Source organism: Eumetopias jubatus, unplaced genomic scaffold, assembly GCF_037043125.1.
Source record: "Eumetopias jubatus isolate StellerSeaLion01/CBP00866 unplaced genomic scaffold, mEumJub1_p1.0 scaffold_2, whole genome shotgun sequence".
NCBI classification, from domain to species: Eukaryota; Metazoa; Chordata; class Mammalia; order Carnivora; family Otariidae; genus Eumetopias; species Eumetopias jubatus.
In genome coordinates this window covers 65,107,944-65,126,995 of record NW_028274808.1, presented here as the reverse complement: position 1 = coordinate 65,126,995, position 19,052 = coordinate 65,107,944, and the positions used below count along the sequence as shown (strand labels likewise).

Here is a 19,052-nt window from a genome sequence, read left to right as displayed (position 1 = left end):
GAAAAAGCAAAAATTTGGAAATTTAAAAATACAAGCTGTCAAAATTTGTATGATTTAGTCTACTTACTTTAAAAAGATTGTAAAACTTTGCATTTAAAATGCAAATGATCTAAAAAATCAATGATTTAAGCTTTCACCTTAAGAAGCTACAAAAGTAAAAGCAAGTTAAAAATAAAACATAAGAAAAAATAAAGAATATGAGCAGGAGAGCAAAGGAAAATACAAAGTATAGGAAAATCAAATTAAAAGTTGGTTCTTTGAGGGCGCCTGGGTGGCTCAGTTGGTTAATCGACTGCCTTCGGCTCAGGTCATGATCCTGGAGTCCCAGGATCGAGTCCCGCATCAGGCTCCCTGCTCAGCAGGGAGTCTGCTTCTCCCTCTGACCCTCCACCCTCTCATGTGCTCGCTCTCTCTCTCTCACTGTCTCTCAAATAAATAAATAAAATCTTTAAAAAAAAGTTGGTTCTTTGAAAATATTAATATAATTTATTATACTTTTATAAAAATTTTATTATAAAATTTATAATACTTTTATTTTTTTAAATTTATAATACTTTCAACAAGATTGATTAAGAAAAAAGAAATCATACAAATATAAAAAAATGAAAGAGGAGATCTAATTATGGATCCCAAAGCCATTAAAAGGATGATAAGGATATATTATAGAAAGGGAACAATTTAATGTCAATAAATTTGAAAAGTCAGATGAAATGGACAAATCCTTTAAAAAAATAACAAAGTTGACACAAGAAAAAGTGGAAAACCTAGGAAATAGTCCTATATCAATTATAGGAAAATAGTCCTGTGCCAATTAAAGAAATTGAATTCATAATTAAAAACCTTCCAATAAAAAAAAATTCAGGCCCAGACAACCTCACTGATGACTATCAGACATTGAAAGAATAAATAAAATTAATCTTATAAAAACCATTTCAGTAAACAGTGGTTGAGGAAATATTTCCCCACTTGTTTTATAAGGCCACTGTAACCATAATAATGAAAATCTGACAAATATATTATTTAAAAAATTAAAGTGTAGGGCGCCTGGGTGGCTCAGTTGGTTAAGCGACTGCCTTCGGCTCAGGTCATGATCCTGGAGTCCCAGGATCAAGTCCCGCATCGGGCTCCCTGCTCTACAGGGAGTCTGCTTCTCCCTCTAGCCCTCCCCCCTCTCATGTGCTCTCTCTCTCATTCTTTCTCTCAAATAAATAAATAAAATCTTTAAAAAAAAATTAAAAAAAATTAAAGTGTAATATTCCTAATGAAGATAGATGCAAAACTTTAAAAGTTTGTGCAAATTGGATCCAGCAATATGGAAAAAGTGTAACACGTCATCGCCAAATTGGGTTTATCTCAAAAATACAAGGTTGGTTTAGCCTTAGAAATTAGTATATAGGGTGCCTGGGTGGCTCAGTCGTTAAGCGTCTGCCTTCAGCTCAGGTCACTGTCCCAGGGTCCTAGGATCGAGTCCCATATCAGGCTCCCTGCTTGGCAGGAAGCCTCTTTCTCCCTCTCCCACTCCCTCTGCTTGTGTTCCCTCTCTCGCTGTGTCTCTGTCAAATAAATAAATAAAATCTTAAAAATAAGAAATCAGTATATATACTCATCTACATTAACACAGTAAGAGATTTTAAAATGATAATCTCTATAGACTCAGGAAAAGAATTTTGATAAAATTACACATACATTCATAATAAAAACTCTCTATGAACTGGGAGTTGAAAAGAACGTCTTTAGGGGCAGCTGTCTGGCTCAGTTGTTAGAACATGGAACTCTTGATGTTGGGTTCGTGAGTTTAAGCCCCACATTGGGTGTAGAGATTACTAAAAAACAAAACAAAAAGTCTTAGTATGTTAATATGAAAAGAATGTCTTTAATATGATAAAGTCCATGTACAAAAAAACCTGCCGCTAACATCATACATAATGGTAAAACATTAAATCTTTCTTTGCCTGGTAAAATTCAGAAAAAAGGCTTAGCTGCCCATTCTCATCACTTTTATTCAACATTATATTGGAGTTCATAGCCTGTGCTATCAGATTAGAAAAACAAATAAAGTGCATAAATATTAGGAAAAAAAGGAAAACACCATTTGCCCTAAAATAATATGATAGTGTACATAGAAAACCCTTCGGAAACTACCAAAAAATCCTCTTTTTAAGATTTTATTTATTTGAGAGAGAGAGCACGAATGGAAGGAGAGACAGAGGGAATGGAGAAGCAGACTCTTCACTGAGCAGGGAGCCCCAGTCGGGGCTCAATCGATACCAGGACCCTGAGATCATGACCTGAGCCAAAGGCAGATGCTTAACAGACTGAGCCACCCAGGCACCCCAGCAAAGAAAAAAAAAAAATCTTATCAGAACTTGTTAGTAAATTTAGCACAGTAAATATAGTAACAATACATAATACAAGGTAAACATAGCACAATAAATAATTGGAAATAAAAATTTAAAAAATCTATATAATTTACAACAGCATCAAGAAAATATCAAATGCCTAAGACTAAATCTAGCATATAGTTCTCAACTGGAAGTGGTTTTGTCCCTATGGAGACATTTGGCAAATGTTTGGAAACATTTTTGGTTTTCACAACTGAAGATACTTCTGGAATCTAGTGGATAGATGCCAGGAGGCTGTTAAAGGTTCTACAATGCAAGGACAGAACCCCACAACAAAGATTTCTCTGGTCTAAAATGTCAGTAATGCCGAGGTGGAGAACCCTGACCTGGCATAACGTGTAAAAGATTTCTACACAAAAATGCTGTAAGACCCAACTGAGAGAAACTTAAAAAGACCTAAATAAGTTGAAAGTTTTAATAGTTCATGGACTATTATGATGAGTATTCTCTCTAGGTCAATTTACAGATTCAACATAATTCCTATTAAAACTTCATCAAGGACTCTGAGAAACAAACTGAGGGTTCTGGGGGTGGGGATGGGTTAGCCTGGGGATGGGTTAGCCTGGTGATGGGTATTAAGGAGGGCACATTCTGCATGGAGCACTGGGTGTTATGCACAAACAATGAATCATGGAACACTACATCAAAAACTAATGATGTAATGTATGGTGATTAACATAACATAATAGAATTAAAAAAAACTTCATCAAGTATTTTTGAATGAAACAGACAAGTTCATTTTTAAAATGTTATAAAATCCTGAAGGATCTAAAATGCTAAAACAATCTTGAAAAAAGGAGAAAAACACAGAGTCCTTATACTACCAGATTCCAAGACTGTAATGTAGTACAGGCATATGAATAGATACCCAATCACTTGAACAGAATAGTCTAGAAATAGACCCACACACAGCCAATTGATTGGCAACCAAAGTGCCAAGTTCATTCAGTGAACAAAGGAAAGCCTTTTTAACAAATGTTGGTATATCACAGTTAAATATCTGCACGGAGAAAACAAAACAAAGCAGAAAAAAACAGTTGTCTCCTATCTCACACCAAACACAAAAATAATTTTGATATGGACCATATACCTAAGCATTTAACCCAGAAAGCATAAATCTTCTAGAAGCAAACAGCTTATCTTTAAGAACTTTAAATCAGGAAAATTTCTTGGACAGGACACAAACCGCACTAACTAAAAACTTGAAAATTAATTAAATCCATAAAAATTTAAAATATATGCTTCTCAAAAGGCACCATTAATAAAATGAATAACCAAGACACAGGCTGGGGGAAAATATTTATAACACATGTGACAAGGGATTTGTACCCATAATATGTAAAAAAGCCTACAGATCAATAGTAAAATGAAGAACATTCCAATTTTTTTTTAATGAGCCAAAAATTTGGACACTTTAGCACAAGAGACATACTAATGCTTGACAAACACACAAAAGGGCACAAATTAAAACCATGAATGAGATACCATTTCACACCTAGTAGAATGGCTAAAATGAAAAGGACTAACCCCACTGCCTATTGGTAAAGATATGGAGCAAATTGTGATGGCACCTTGGACTTCCTCAGAGAGCTCTTCCCCTGCATGTGTTTGAGGTGGAGTGAAACCTACCTGTAGACTTCACAGATAAGTCGAAGACTAGAGCCTAGCCACATAGAATCACAGAGATCATTACTATATGTTGGCTAATTGAACGTAATTTAAAAAAAAATATGTTACCTGATCCAAGCTGGCCAATTAAAGTCAGTAAATTTAGCCCTAGATCTGTTAATTCTTGAGAAAGAAATATTTCTTTTTGCGTGGGCACCTAAACTGGTAGACTATAGACATGGTACGATTGGTGGTCATTGTGATCATCACCCTAGCAGAACTTTCATGAAGAGAAAGCTACCACGGAATTACATGGAGTCAAGAGCTGGAAAGACAGATCATTTGGTGCTGAATCCAGCAAATCATGAGCTTGCTGTCACCCTGAATTTGTCAATTAGGAGAAGCAATAAATTACCCCTTACCTGAAGCCAGTTTGAATTCTACTTTTTTTATTTGCACCTAAAAAAGTCTTTTTTAAAAAAAAAAAGATTTTATTTATTTATTTGAGATAGAGAGAGAGAGAGAGAATGCACAAGCGGGAGCCGGGGGATGGGGGGAGGGACAGAGGAAGAGGGAGAAGCAGGCTCTCCACTGAGCAGGGAGCCCAATGTGGGGCTCTGTATGGGACTCGATCCCAGGACCCTGGGATCATGACCCGAGCCGAAGGCAGACGCTTAACTGACTGAGCCACCCAGGCACGCCAAAAAGTCTTGATTAAAACAGAAATAAGCCGCATTCAGTTTTTTCTTTGCCAGTAAACAAAATCAATCTAGAATACATGTGAGATTCCATGTGTATGCTATATTCTTTTTATGCAAGGCTTGGGGAACATACATTTTTTTTTGCTTTATAAATAAAATATTTTAAAAAGCTTCTTCTAAAAAGATATATACTATAATCTGCCATACCAATTTTAAGCTGATACCTCACTTTTGAGGAAGAAAAACAAACAGTAGTTAAAATGAATGTGACCACTTGATCAAACTATGAAGGGAACAGCAGTGCTGCAAGAAATAAAAATCCATTAGCTAAAGTGGTTGGGATAGAGAATAAACAGGAATATGGTGGTATGTATTACTTTCAGGCAGAAAAATCAAAGTATAACCAGGTTATTCTTGCCACTAGTCAAATGAAATTGCAGGATTTAGAAAAATCTAATTCTATAAAAAGTCTGAAAATATCTTCAGATGACTGATATAGAGACTACTCAGAAATTTAAGAGGAAAGGATCATCAAGAAAATATTTCTTAAAAGCATGTAATGGTTGTATCTCCCATCTATCATAAAGACATGTTCAAAATGAAAATTAGGTATGATGTTCAGCACCAAATTAGTCAGTCAACTGTAATACAAAATCCACAACTTTCAGAACTAAAATATAATGAATAAATATAATCAATGGTGTTATTTTTGGAATAAATTTTCAAAGACAAAAAACAAATTAGGTTGACATTTTAATATTAAAGCACAATAATAGTCTTCAGTTCATTATATGTTATCCTTGTAATAATTTTTTTGTTTGGTTCTAAATCAGGCATACAGGTCTAGCTCGGATAATAAGAAAAACATCTTATAATAGAATTTTAATAATAGCCACATTTGTTAAAAGTTTATTATTTTTTCTTTAAATGCATTGTTATATTTAATTCTTATGATAACCCTGTGTTATAGATTTAATTAAGGTAATTATAAAAATGAGGAAACTAAGAATTACTAAGGTCAAATAAATACCTGTCATAAGTGAGAATTGAAAAACAGAAAATATTTTTCAAATAAAGTTAGACACAAAGAGTGAAGTAAAAGATCCCCAAATTTAGGGGGATAAAAATATACTGAATTAAAGAAAACTCGGTTCTCAAATTTCTGCTACTGGCTTTAACTCAGTTTTAACAGATCTCTCTCTTTAGGAGTGTAATCTGCAAATATGGAATCTTTAAAAAAAATCAAGTGCCAATAATTTTTCTAACTCATTGGAAGGAACAAAGCTCAGCTTCCACTGTAAACGTTTCTAAAAATCTAAATTATGGTCTGATATGAAAATGAAACCATCAAATTAGTAGAGATAATCTTGGAGAATATTTGTACAACCATAGATTTGGCAATAAATGTGGAGAAAGGTAGACCTTCTTAAATAAGACAGCACATCTAGAAGCCATAGAAGAAACAAATAGACATATTTTATTGCATTATTACCTCCAACAATAGTTATTGCCCAGTGTTGCTAATACTTTTACTACCATATTCATTATGAATTTTTTGACTCTATTGTCTTTTAAAATTATTTAAATGTTTAATATTTCCGATATACAAAGAACTCTCAATTAATAAAACAAATAGATGAAGGACGTGAGAAGCAAAAAACATAAATAGATGATTCACAGAAGATGAAATTCAAACATTAACAAGCATATAAAATGATCTTCAATGTCTCTAGCAGTAAGGAAAACACAAAATAAAACCATTAGCAAGATGCTGTTTTTAACTCATCAGATTGGCAAAAATTAAAACTGAAATCATTCCCTGCTGACAATGTTTGAGAAAAACAAGAAGGCAACTGGCTAAAATTGTTTTGGAAAGTTATCAGACAATACCTGTTGCTGTAAAAAGACATACACCCTTTGACTCAAAAGCCCCATTGTTTTTTTTTTTAATCTCATCTTCAGAAATAAAAAAAAACAATACCTTTATATTAAAAAGTTTATATATAAAGCTGCTTTGTTTTGTAGCATAGTAGATCAGAATGTCTACCAACTGGGAAATGCTGAATAAATTATGTTATAACCATGCCTTGAAGATGTAAAAAATATATCTGTATCCACTGACCTGAAGAGATTTTAAAGTATGCTGTAAGTAAAAAAAAAAAAAAAAATTGAGTGTAATAGGTAAAAAATGATTCCTTTTTAAACAAAACAAAATTTAAAAATTTACATGTGCTATATATCCAAATAAGAATATTCTGGGGCGGGGGGGAGGGTGCCCATGGCTCAGTCAATTGGGTGTCAGACTTTGATTTTGGCTCAGGTCATGACCCCAGGTTTGTGAGATCCAGCCCTGTGACAGGCTCCACGCTGAGTGCAGAGCCTGCTTAGGATTCTCTCTCTCCCTCTGCCCCTCCCCTGTCATGCATGTGTGCTCTCTCTCTCTCTCTCTCTTTCTGTCTCTCTCAAAAAAAATGGAATATCCTGGGAAAAGCCATTTGTCTAGGCAAGGAGAAGAGGCTGAAAGGAATAGTATGATATACATATACATACACAGGTGGGGCTGTTAACCTTCGTTAACACGTGGGATAAGATCCGAGATGGGTTGGGAAATACGAGATTAATTTTTTACTGATAAAACTCTATATCATTTTTCTCATTAAAGCAAGTTTGTTTTATCTTTTGCAATTTTAAAATCTAAAAATAGAAAGACTTATAAAACTGAAGCTGTAGTGATTATATAAGGCCAATTTCAATGTTGAAAAATTCCCAACATAATCTGAAGCCAGGGTGGTGAGTAAAATGTTGTGGCTACAAAGTGAGTCACACACATGGCTCCAGGGGGCTTGCAATTCTGCACTGTGGGTGGGTCTGTGGCCACTGCAAAGCACTCAGATTTGAAAATTGTGGAACACTGTCAGCTCATCTCCAGCGGAACTCAGTATGAGGTCTCATCCATGAAGAAGAGAGTTTTGATACACTTAGGAAGGGACTGAAGGCACTGGAAAGAGACAAAATTGACGGACAAAGTTGTGGCGGGTTGAGTCAGGAGATGATGCCATCAGACCCCTCCTGAGAAGAGAGCTTAGAAAGGGAAGGGACGGATCTTATTCAGAAAGGCAAGTCAAGAAGTTCAGGACTCTTCAGGGGCGCCTGGGTGGTTCAGTCAGTTAAGCGGTTAAGTGTCTGCTCAGTTTATGATCCCAGGACGTTGGGATCCAGGCCCGGCATCTGGCTCCCTGCTGAGGGGGGGGGGGCTTGCTTCTCCCTCTCCCGCTCCCCCTGCTTGTGCTCTCTCTCTCTCTCTCCCTCTGTGTGTCAAATAAATAAATAATATCTATTTTAAAAAAGGTCGGGACACTTCAATCTTTATCCGTCAGCAATAACAGCTGACACTGACATAATAATTACCTTTTGCTGGACACTGTTCTGAGAGCCTTAACCATTCAACTCATCTAATTCTCCAACAAGCACAAGAAGTTGGTCCAGGTGAAATAACTGAGAGAGGAGTTAATAGCTATGGTCTCACAGCAAGTCAGTGGTAGAGTGGAATTTGAACCCAGATAGTCTGGCTATTAAGATCTCTCAGCAACAGGTTTCTTAAACTTCCTAGATTATGTCATGTTACTTGATACCTTTCAAGTCTAAAAGGCTTTCCCTTTGCCTGGAATATTCTTTCCTCCTTATCCAATATTAGCATTTCCTTTCCCAGTCTCTTTACTGCTGAACACTCAACACCTGCCATTTTTCACAATACTTAGAGCAATGCTGTAAGAACATGTTATAGTATTAGATTAAATGGCAGGAAACTGCTAATATCTGAATAATTTTGACCTACAAAAGTAGCAATTTCATATTTTTCAATGTAATATGTGCCTGTGTTTGTGAATATTACTTATAGGTCTATCTTTCCCACTGAAGAGGAATCTCTATCAGTGTCCCAACCCTTTTTAAAAATTTGTTTCTCCAAAGCCTATCAGGGTATCTTCTGCATAGTCTACATTCATTCAATGATTACAGAATGTAGACATAAATGAAAATAAAGAAAAATTCTAAAGTGGACAGGGAGATGCAGTAATGGAAAGGAGATGATAAAGCAAAAGACTCTAAAAGGCATGAGAATTGAGTGCTCAGAAATCAGTGTATCATTTAGCCAAATTCTTAGGAATAGGCATAGGCATCAATGCTGTTCATAAAATGTATCTTTCTATTGTACTCTTAAGGTTAAAGACACTCCCAAGTCTATTGATTAATTGATGTATTTCATGTTTCAATTCCACAATATATGGCCAGGTTGAAGGACACAAATCCAGAAGAAGCAGAAATTCTAAATGATTGGGAAATATATTACAAAATCTAATTCAAGTAATTCTTTAAAAATGGAAAATGATGTGAGTCAGTCTTATGAATGCTTGGAAGGTGCACTTACGATCAAAAAGACGAAAATGAAAGGAAAGCTTTCAGTGGAAGGTTTTCAGGATGAAGACAGTACTTAGAGCAGTGTCCTTTCTTCCACTGAATACATGGATGGTAGTGAAATAGACTTCAAAAATATTGGATGTGGCTAAACTAAATCGAAGTTTTAAAGAGAAATGTAAATGCAAGTCAGCACCAATAACTATAATCCATTTGTTTTATGAGGAAAGAAATGAATTTTCAAGATATACTAACGGGGCAAAGCTAGAAAGGGTTAGAATGAAGATCACTGATATTATTGGAATAGGTGACATTTTTAGTTCTTAGAACTGTGATTAGTAAATTCTATAGTTCATGAACAAATCTACACAGCATGTCACAGACTGTGAGTGGATAACCTGACCTCTTGAATACCTGAGCTAGATACTACCTCCCATCTTCTGCATTCTTCTTTACATTCAAATGTCATTAACACTTCTCTCCTCACTACCTCAAAGCTTCTGTGAAGTTCTTCCTTTCTTTCTTCTTAATTCAAAGCCATTCTTTCCTTCAGTGCTCTGGGCTTACTATATTTCTGCCTTCATCTTTAAAAATTCATAGTGTTCTTTTTCCTTTGATTTCTAAGCCTGACCTATACCTACCTCTGTTTCCACTAGTCTTAAAAATTCATAAACCTCCCCCGGGGGTGCCTGGGTGGCTCAGTCGGTTGAATGTCTGCATTCGGCTCAGGTCATGATCTCCAGATCCTAGGATAGAGCCCCAAATCAGGATCCCTGCTCAGCAGGTAGTCTGCTTCTCCCTCTTCCCCGCCCCTCATTCTCTCCCTCTCTCTCAAATAAATAAATAAAATCTTAAAAAAAACCCTCATAAACCTGTTATTTATTTATTTATCTTAAGTAAGTTCCACACCCAGCGTGGAGCCCAATGTGGAGCTTGAACTCACCACCCTGAGACCAAGACCTGAGCTAAGATCAAGAGTTGGATGCTTAACCCACTGAGCCATCCAGGCACCCCATAAACCTGTTAGTTTTTTAAGCACTGTACTATTAGTGGTAAAAATTCTTAAAAGTCTTATTTCACTGGCTTAATTTTTTCACTAGTAACTCCATCCTCACCTACTGTAATTTGGCTTCCACCTTCCTCTTGTTACTCAGTGCATCAGCTCTCTTGAAGATTTCAGAAAAAAGAAAGGGTAGTTAATGGAGTAACTGAGATCATGAGAAGCGATGGAAACAATCAAACAAAGTTACAAGAAAGTCTTGACAAGGGGAAACAATGTCAAAATTAGGGGAACATGCGGGGAGAGGGAGAGCAGAATGGAGAGAAAGTCTTGGTCAAGAGTATTGCTAGTCAATCTGTAATGACACTGTATTGGGCAACAGTGATGGAGAAGGATCTGATCTTTGAGACCTGGCAAAAGAAAAACTGAAGAGTCAGTCTTGACTGGAAACTCATGAACTACTTTCCTGAACAACAAAGAGAAGTCATTATCACAGGAACTAAAAGTGTGATGCCTGCATAATAAAGTATGCATACTGTAGAGCCCATGCCTTTACTGTATAACTTCAGGTATTTTGATAGTGGTGAGTGTAGAAGAAAGTAGAAAAGAGAGAGCAGGATAAGAGCTACATGCAAACTGGATGAGAGACAAGAGTCTGAAGGTTCCATGTGTTTAAGAAACCTCTAATATTTGTTATCCCGAGACTGGGAATCCAAGTCCAAAAAACTCTCTTTGCCAGTTTTCACCATGGTATCTAAAAACTGGGATGAATTCTTCTTTTCTCAAGGACTCTGAATTTATTAAGTTTCCTTAACTTCCTTACCACCTACACCAGGCCAGTTTTCCTGGGAGGATTTTGTAGGCATGAACCCCACAAATGCCTCAGTATTTGTTCCTTAAAATGGCTTGTCACAACTGATTTGATGAATACCATTCTCCAATAAGACACCCCAGGGCAAAGCTTTGGTTGCACAATGTAACCAATTATAACTTGGTAAGAAGGACAGTTTCTTAATGAAATAATTACCACAAAACAACTTGCCATGAACAATTCAGACATTTAGTAAGAGTTGTTCAATTCTGGGGAAAATGGGACCACAAGAATCAGGTATTATTTTTAAATGTTTCCTTTACAAAAGTAGAATATATAAAATTATTGTGTAGATAGCTTAAGGGATAGCTTCCTTATATATCCAGAAAAATAAAAGGTAAAAACAAAATAAAAAATATTCCAAACAGATAAACACAATAAATTTTCCTTCATCAGTTCATTTGGTCATTAATTGTTTACTGCTGAATCCTGGGTTAGTAGTCACATTGAGCCATCTACTTCTCAACTAAAACTGACTTCTAGATATCCTGATGCAGTTCACTGATATATTGTCTGAAAGTTGTCTAAATGGTGTCTGCTCAGAAGCCTGTCCATGGAGTCTATTCTCTGAATTGTCAATATTCATCCAAGGCTTTGAGTTTCCTAAAGATCTTCGAAATTATCTTCAAGCCGACACACTGCGAAACATGGTTAGTCTTAAAACAAAGCTTATCACAAAAATGACTCAATTAAGATGAATAAAATTTAGTTTTTGGTAGTGGTGAACGTTACATCAGAGTAAAGTTAGCCTCTTTGATCAGTAAACCTATTTAATTTTAGAAAAAACAAACTCAAACAGAACAAAATATAAGCTTTTTTGTATTTAATGTTGATGAATCAGAAGACAGGGTTTTTTTCATTACTAAACTAAAATTATTGAACTGGTCCTCTTTGCTATAGAATTTTCTTAATTATGTTAACCTGGAATCTTAAAGCATTTTTGAGTTAATATTTTTAAGAAAATAAATTTTAGATTTATTCCCACCTTGGGCTAGAAAAGGATGACCTTTGTGGGCTGCATTTATCCCTCAGGCAAGCAGTGTGTTATGTCTACCTGGTACAAATGGGCCCCCATTAACTAAACCAGTAGTCTTAAAATTTTTTCCTTACATATTCCCAGAAAATTCAAGGTTATGTCAAAATCTTTTCTTATTATTTTAAAGATGTAATGTGTCATATTACTAATATCGCCTTTTAAAATAAAATTTTTATATCACATTTTTAATATATCTAGTGGAATTATAAATGGCATATCAAATCTGAAAGGAATAAGTGAATTCTGACTAATGAAGCGAGTTCTCTAAAGTTCAGGGAACCCTGCCCTACACTGTCCTAGATTGCAATAGGGGGATATTTTGCCCTGGACCTGCATTTCGTATGTTCTGCTATTAAGAGAGCAGTTTTGATGCAATTTGTGGAAACTAGCATCAAAAATAAGAGAAGGTATTGGACCAAAAGTAAACAGAAGGTACAACAGGTATATTAATGTTTGTCTTTTAACTCTGTCATTTATACAGTAGACTCCACATTATACTAAAGTTAGGTTAATCTAAATCTAGTAAGTTCAAGGTAGCAACATACACCATCAGAGATAACCAGAAACATCAAGGACCAAAAAGCAGAGAAACGGTCTATCAGAAACAACAAACAGGAGGCTCACACCCAAATGAAATCATGCACATGTCTATGCATTACCCAGGAATCTGGTACACATAAAGGAAAACATGTTTCCTACGAATCTAAACAAAGAGCCCCCAAATTAAACGATCTACTGGTCTATCAGAAATAAACATGGAACTTTAACTTCCTTTGCCTTGAAATCACGCCAGGTATAATTTCATGCTGTAGACACTAATGAATGAGGGTCTTTACTTTCTTTTTAATGAGGGTACTGAAAATGCTTTTCATAAATCTTAAATATTCCATTTCTGAAATTCATAGATGGATAAGGCATAGATACTTGTCAGGACTAAGAAACTGGATGCAATGAAGTGCTACTATCTTCAGTATTTCTTACTGTTGTTCTTTGCTTTGTTCTCCTGAAACTCTAAGCAGCAATGCTTTGACAATAGTTTAGGGACAGGAGGAAGGAACTTACTAAACAAAAATGTCATAACTGCCACCACTCTGATACACAATATATCTTGAATTCAGAACATACTTATATGGGTTAAAGTACTTTCTAATTCCAGGCTCTACCCTTATCAAAATTAGCAGCAGTAAGGCAAAGAAAGACGTAATGATCTATTGCTGGTTCATGGTGACTTCATTAAAGAAGGCTTTGCCAGAATCAATATTTTGAAACGTTCCTTTGTTTGGCACTCTGAAGATTTCACAACTGGTAACGGATGATAACAGTAAGATTGGTGAAAGTATGGCTTTCTTTTGAAAAATGGTAAGGGGGTAATTATGAAAGAAGATAATGGAAAAGAATCACAGGAGTATTCTCACGCAGATAAATGTTAGGAACAAAAATATGGATTTAATGATTTGGAAACAGATTCACTTAAAATCTTCCCATGCTTACAGACCACTTGGAAAGTCTCGAAGACCCACTCCTGCAAGGTCCATCTATCACAGTTTGAAGAATATGAACTTAACTTGCTAAAATTATTGAGATCTCTTTAGTTTAACTTCCTAAAGGACTTTTAATAATGTAATATTTTAAATGAAATATTAAAAGCAAGTATAATCCAGATGTAAGTGCATTAACATGCAATTGAATTTTTGTGGAAATTGATCATCTATTTCTAAAATTTATATGGAAATCCAAAGGATCAACAATAGCCAAGCAATCTTGAAAATAAAAAGTGAAGGAAATGGAGGATTTAAATTACTAAATATTAGGACTCATGAAAAAGCATTGATAATTAAGACAATGTAGCATGGGCACAAGAATAAATAAACAGACCATCGGGACAGAAACAAACCTGATACATGAGAAAGGTAACACTCCAGTGCAGTGAAGGAAGGATGTTTTAGGGTGTTTTTTTTTTTTTTCATGGTGCTGTGTAATTGTGTCAAAAATTGTATCTTGACCCCCCAACCTCAGACCACACACAATAATCATTTCTAGATGAATTGTGGATCTATATGTGGAAGATAAAAATATAAAGTTTGCAAAAGAAAACACAGAGAATACCTTCAATAACCCTAGGGAAGGCAAAAATTTTTAAAACAGGGCGCCTGGGTGGCTCAGTTGGTTAAGCAACTGCCTTCGGCTCAGGTCGTGATCCTGGAGTCCCGGAATCGAGTCCCGCATCAGGCTCCCTGCTCGGCAGGGAGTCTGCTTCTCCCTCTGACCCTCTTCCCTCTCGTGCTCTCTATCTCTCATTCTCTCTCTCTCAAATAAATAAATAAAATCTTTAAAAAAATTTAAAACATAGCACAAAAAGTACTAACTAGAGAGGGAAAACAATGATAAATAGGACTACATTAAAATGAACACTTTTGTTCATCCACAGAAACTCTTGATGGAGTGAAATCACAGTCCAAAAAGTGAGAAAAGATATTTGAAATACATATGCCCAATAAATGTGTGTATACAAATAGACAAAGTACCCATAATAATCAACAACATAAAGGCAAACAACCAAAAAGCAAAGAACTTGAACAAATATTTTCACATGACCAATAAACATATGAAGACGCTCAACAACATTCATTATTCAGAAGATGTAAATTAAAACCATCATGCAATACCACTTAAACAACAAACTCCCAGAGGACTAAAATAAAGAATATAGACAAAACCAAATGTTGATGAGAAAAGGGTGCAACCTGAACCTTCATATTCTGATGTGAGAGTATAAGTTAGTATAATCTCTGTGGAGAAGGTTGTAAGATTTAGCGAACAAAAATACAGAATACTGTTTATGGAAAAATATTTGGCAGTGTATGATAAAGGCGAACATACATGTACAGCCAAATGACAAAGCAGTTACCCCTGATTTATATAACCAATAAAAATAAATTCATGTCAATGCTTTTCTAGGACCCTCTCAAGATGAATGGAGTCACAGCACTTCTGACATGATGTCAAGCTTAGGTTTTATTACAGCACATCTGAACTAAATGTGAGACCATCATGGAGCAGAAACTGTGAGCCTTCGTCTGCTATCGCTAGTGAAAGAATATTCCTTCTCAGTCTCAATCTAGATTCCTGTGGACTGCAGTGTGCTTCTTCTCCCCATGGTCTAGTTATGGTTGGAGTTGCTGGAATTGCCCATTGAGGGAACACATGTTTGGGTATTTTTGAACAAATTTTTGGACTCATCTGTTGCCCTATTGTGGAGAATAGTTAGAAAATTAAATCTATCAACCTGAGAATTATTGGAGAGGTTTCCCTGCTCCTGGAACATTAATGAAAACAGCTATTACATTTGAACTAGTGATCTAGAGGCCTTTTATAACATAATTACTTTTGTGGTTCCAACAAAGTAAGACTTAATGGAAGGCAGGCACTGGGTAGTGGAACTGGAGATTAAGCTTTATGTGGTGTAAAGGAGGCATTGTTAAACAAAAGAGAACTGAATTTATCCAACCCTCTAAAGCATCACGCACTGTATGTCAGTCTAAAAAGCCTTCTATACAGAAACTCTTCCAAATATCACATCAGTAATTTCTAAGTGATTTCAGGTGTGAGGATTGACATATTTCATTTGAAATATCTTTCTTCCCCACAGGCTAACATATTATGTGAATATTTGCCTCTTTCTACCTGAGTTGCAGCAAACGTTCTGAGAGCTGAATGCGTTTCATCAAATAAATCCCACTTTAGATGGTATAACTAATGGTGTGCCATGGAAACCAGGTAATATTTTCATTTTACTTAGTGAATATTCTGCTAATATCTGTACTGTTCATGTGGGAAAGGATTAATAATGTTAAGACCTTTTCAAGTTTCCCGTTTCTTCTAAATCTGGATAATTTCACAAATGCATCTTGTGATAGTATTGCGGGAAAAAAAGTACCCACTTTAGAGATGTTTAATGTGAACCCAAAGTTCTCATTGTAGGAAACTTGATAACATTCTTAGGCACAAAATCCAATAACTTAGCAAGTGGACAAACCCTTACTTTGCCTTTTTAAAATTAGAGGAACATATTTCAAAGTTATCCACTATAGTCCAAGCTAAATATTTTATCATCTACAACATTTTCTGAACTATTTTGGGCAATGATAAATGCTGTTTCCAAAACAGACTTGTTCTTACCTAAGCTAACAGTTTTATAGAGCATTTATTATAATGCCATACAAAGGAAACATACTGTTGAAATTTTTAAAAAGGTTTGCTCATTTCCTAATTTTTAAATGAATTACTGTTTTTCTTGTGATTGATCTTAGAAGAGGAGAAGGAGAAAAAAGTCCCACAAATTTTTAATGTTTATATATATATATATATATACACTCCCACATCACATCATAAATTTAAATTATTAGGATTTTTCACCTCACAGCTATTTTACCAGGTTTGAGTTACAAAGTTAAGTAGCCAGATTAATTACATGGTTGCTTTAAAATTTAAATTCCTCATCATCTGGCAGTAATTGTAATTTGCCATTTAGAAAAAATTCAACTAGGAATTGTGATGATGTGTTGTACATGTTACTTTTTTACCTTTAACTCTGTGATCATCTAGGGTGACTGGTAAGAATTTTGGAAGAAGAAGGAAAAAACTCATCTTTTTTTGGTTTTGTTTTTTTCAATGTCATGCTTTTTGTGAGGAGTACAAATTGTTATGTCCTAAAATAAGAATTTAATAAAGAGGAAAATCCCTTTTGTCTGCTATAAGAAAAGTGTATTGTTTGAAACCATGTTATCTTTTATTTAAGTATGAGGTATCATTATGCAATTGATAAATGTCCTAAGGTAGAAATTAAAAACTAAGATTAATAAATAAATTCATGTGTTTGCCAAAATACTGTATAATAATGTTCTTAGCAGCACTATTTTTAATAGCCCCAAACTAAAAACAAAACCCAATGTTCATCAATAATTTAAATAGATAAACATACTGTGGTATATTCATGATTTAGAATACTATCCAGTAGAGAAATTTAATGAGTGCCAGGTACAGGTAACAATATGGAAAGTTCCATAAGCACGATCAGTAAATGAAACCAGATACAAAATAGTGCACACTGTAATATTCCATTTATGTAAAGTTCAAAAAGAGCTAGAGGTAATCTATGGAGTTAGAAGTTAACATAATGGTTACTTTGAGGAGGCAGGCGGAAACCATGCATGGGAGGGGGCAAGAGAGTGGCTTGTGTAGTGCTGCTATAATTTTTCACTCAAGTATGAGTTAGACGAGTGTTTCACTTTGTGGAAATTCACTGATCTGTGCACCCAGAAATTGTGCACTTTTTTGATGGGATATATACATCAAAACAGTTTATTAGTTTTTTAAATAAAAATGCATATGGATGGATTTAAAGTACATGAAAACAATACCATTTATGTGAGAGTGGGTTGGCGTAAACAAGAGTTAAAATAGTCTAACAACCTTGTATTGTCCAGAAAGAGAGTGAAACTACCTATTAACCAAACCCCTCTATTTCCAGTTGACTTGTATAGCTGGTTGAGTTAATGTAATTAATCTTTATTATATATTTGGCTTCAATCTCTTACCTGAAGAGTAGATGCTATCAAAATAGTTCAGGGAGTCGTATTTGGTGCAGGCAAAAATTTGACATAAAAGTCTAATTTTTAGGGTTTTAGGAATAGATTACTGCATATCTCAGCAATTTCCAAAGGATACCTAACTTGGGCCAAGGGGAATTTTTCTATTCTGCTGTCAGACCTTTGTATAGAAATGGAGTTTTTAAGTGAAATAAGTCCAGCAGAGAAAGACAATTATCATATGGTTTCACTCATATGTGGAACATTAAGAATAGCAGGGAACACCACAGGGAAGGGAGGGAAAACTGAATGGGAAGAAATCAGAGAGGATGACGAACCATGAGAGACTCTGGACTCCAGGAAACAAACAACTGAGGGTTACAGAAGGGAGGGGTGTGGGGGGATGGGGTAAACAGGTGATGGGCATTAAGGAGGGCTCGTGATGTGATGAACACTGGGTGTTATATGCAACTAAAGAATCATTGAACACTACATCAAAAACTAATGATGTACTATATGCTGGCTAACTGAACATAATAAAAAAATAATAAATTAAAAAAATAAAAGAAATGGAGCTTTAACACTTCATTGGTGCCGTAAGAATAGAGCAGCAGACCGAATTCCAAAGAGTCAGGCATCTATAAGGCCAAGAGACAAAAAAAGACATCAGCTTAGCAACATCTAAGTACCAAGGGAGGTTTACATGAGTGTTTCTTAGATGCACAGATGATCCAGTCTCCTGAACTGATGAGAAAGCCCAGGTATACATGCATCGGCTTGACCCAGGCCCTGCTGGCAGAATAAATAAATTTGTGCTTCCATCTGTTTCTCATTCTCCCAGAAATTGGTCACACTGGTAAAGATGGGACCACACAATTGCTATTTGTTATATTTTATTTTTATAAAATTATTATTTATACTGAATAAAAAATCTACTTAGACACGTAATTCAGGGAGGAAAATCAAACCTAAGTGAGGCAAAGAGGTATAATTGAATTTAGAAACAAGTTTTAGAAACAAAACAAGTGACATTCTCTTTCTAGAGGGTAAATTTCCTCATCTGAGGAAATGGGGATAATAAGAAAATACATATTTCAAGATTATCATGAGAATTATATGAAATACGTAACTTTAAAATCAGGCTCCACGACGTACTAGCTATGTGACCCTGGGCAAGTTATGAACACATAATCTCTCTGCTCTTTAGCTTTCTCATCTGTGAAATAAGAATAATAGTATTTATCATTCATGTAGTAATTTTTTTAAACATGTTAGTATAAATAGTGTGATGTACACACATGTGAATGGGTATGTCTGTATATGTGTGTGTCCAGTTATTTTTACATGCCTGGGATGCTTAGTTTGCTTTCGAAACACCCTAATCCGTAATCCATGCCACAGTGTATTTGTTAATAACATATGGTTGTTAAAAT

General features: G+C 35.2%; 1 pseudogene; it reads left to right on the top strand.

Moving 5' to 3' along the window:
• The first annotated feature begins 9,087 nt into the window (after positions 1 to 9,087).
• LOC114210117 (uncharacterized protein C3orf38-like) lies at positions 9,088 to 15,482 on the top strand (annotated as a pseudogene).
• Positions 15,483 to 19,052: the final 3,570 nt, after the last annotated feature.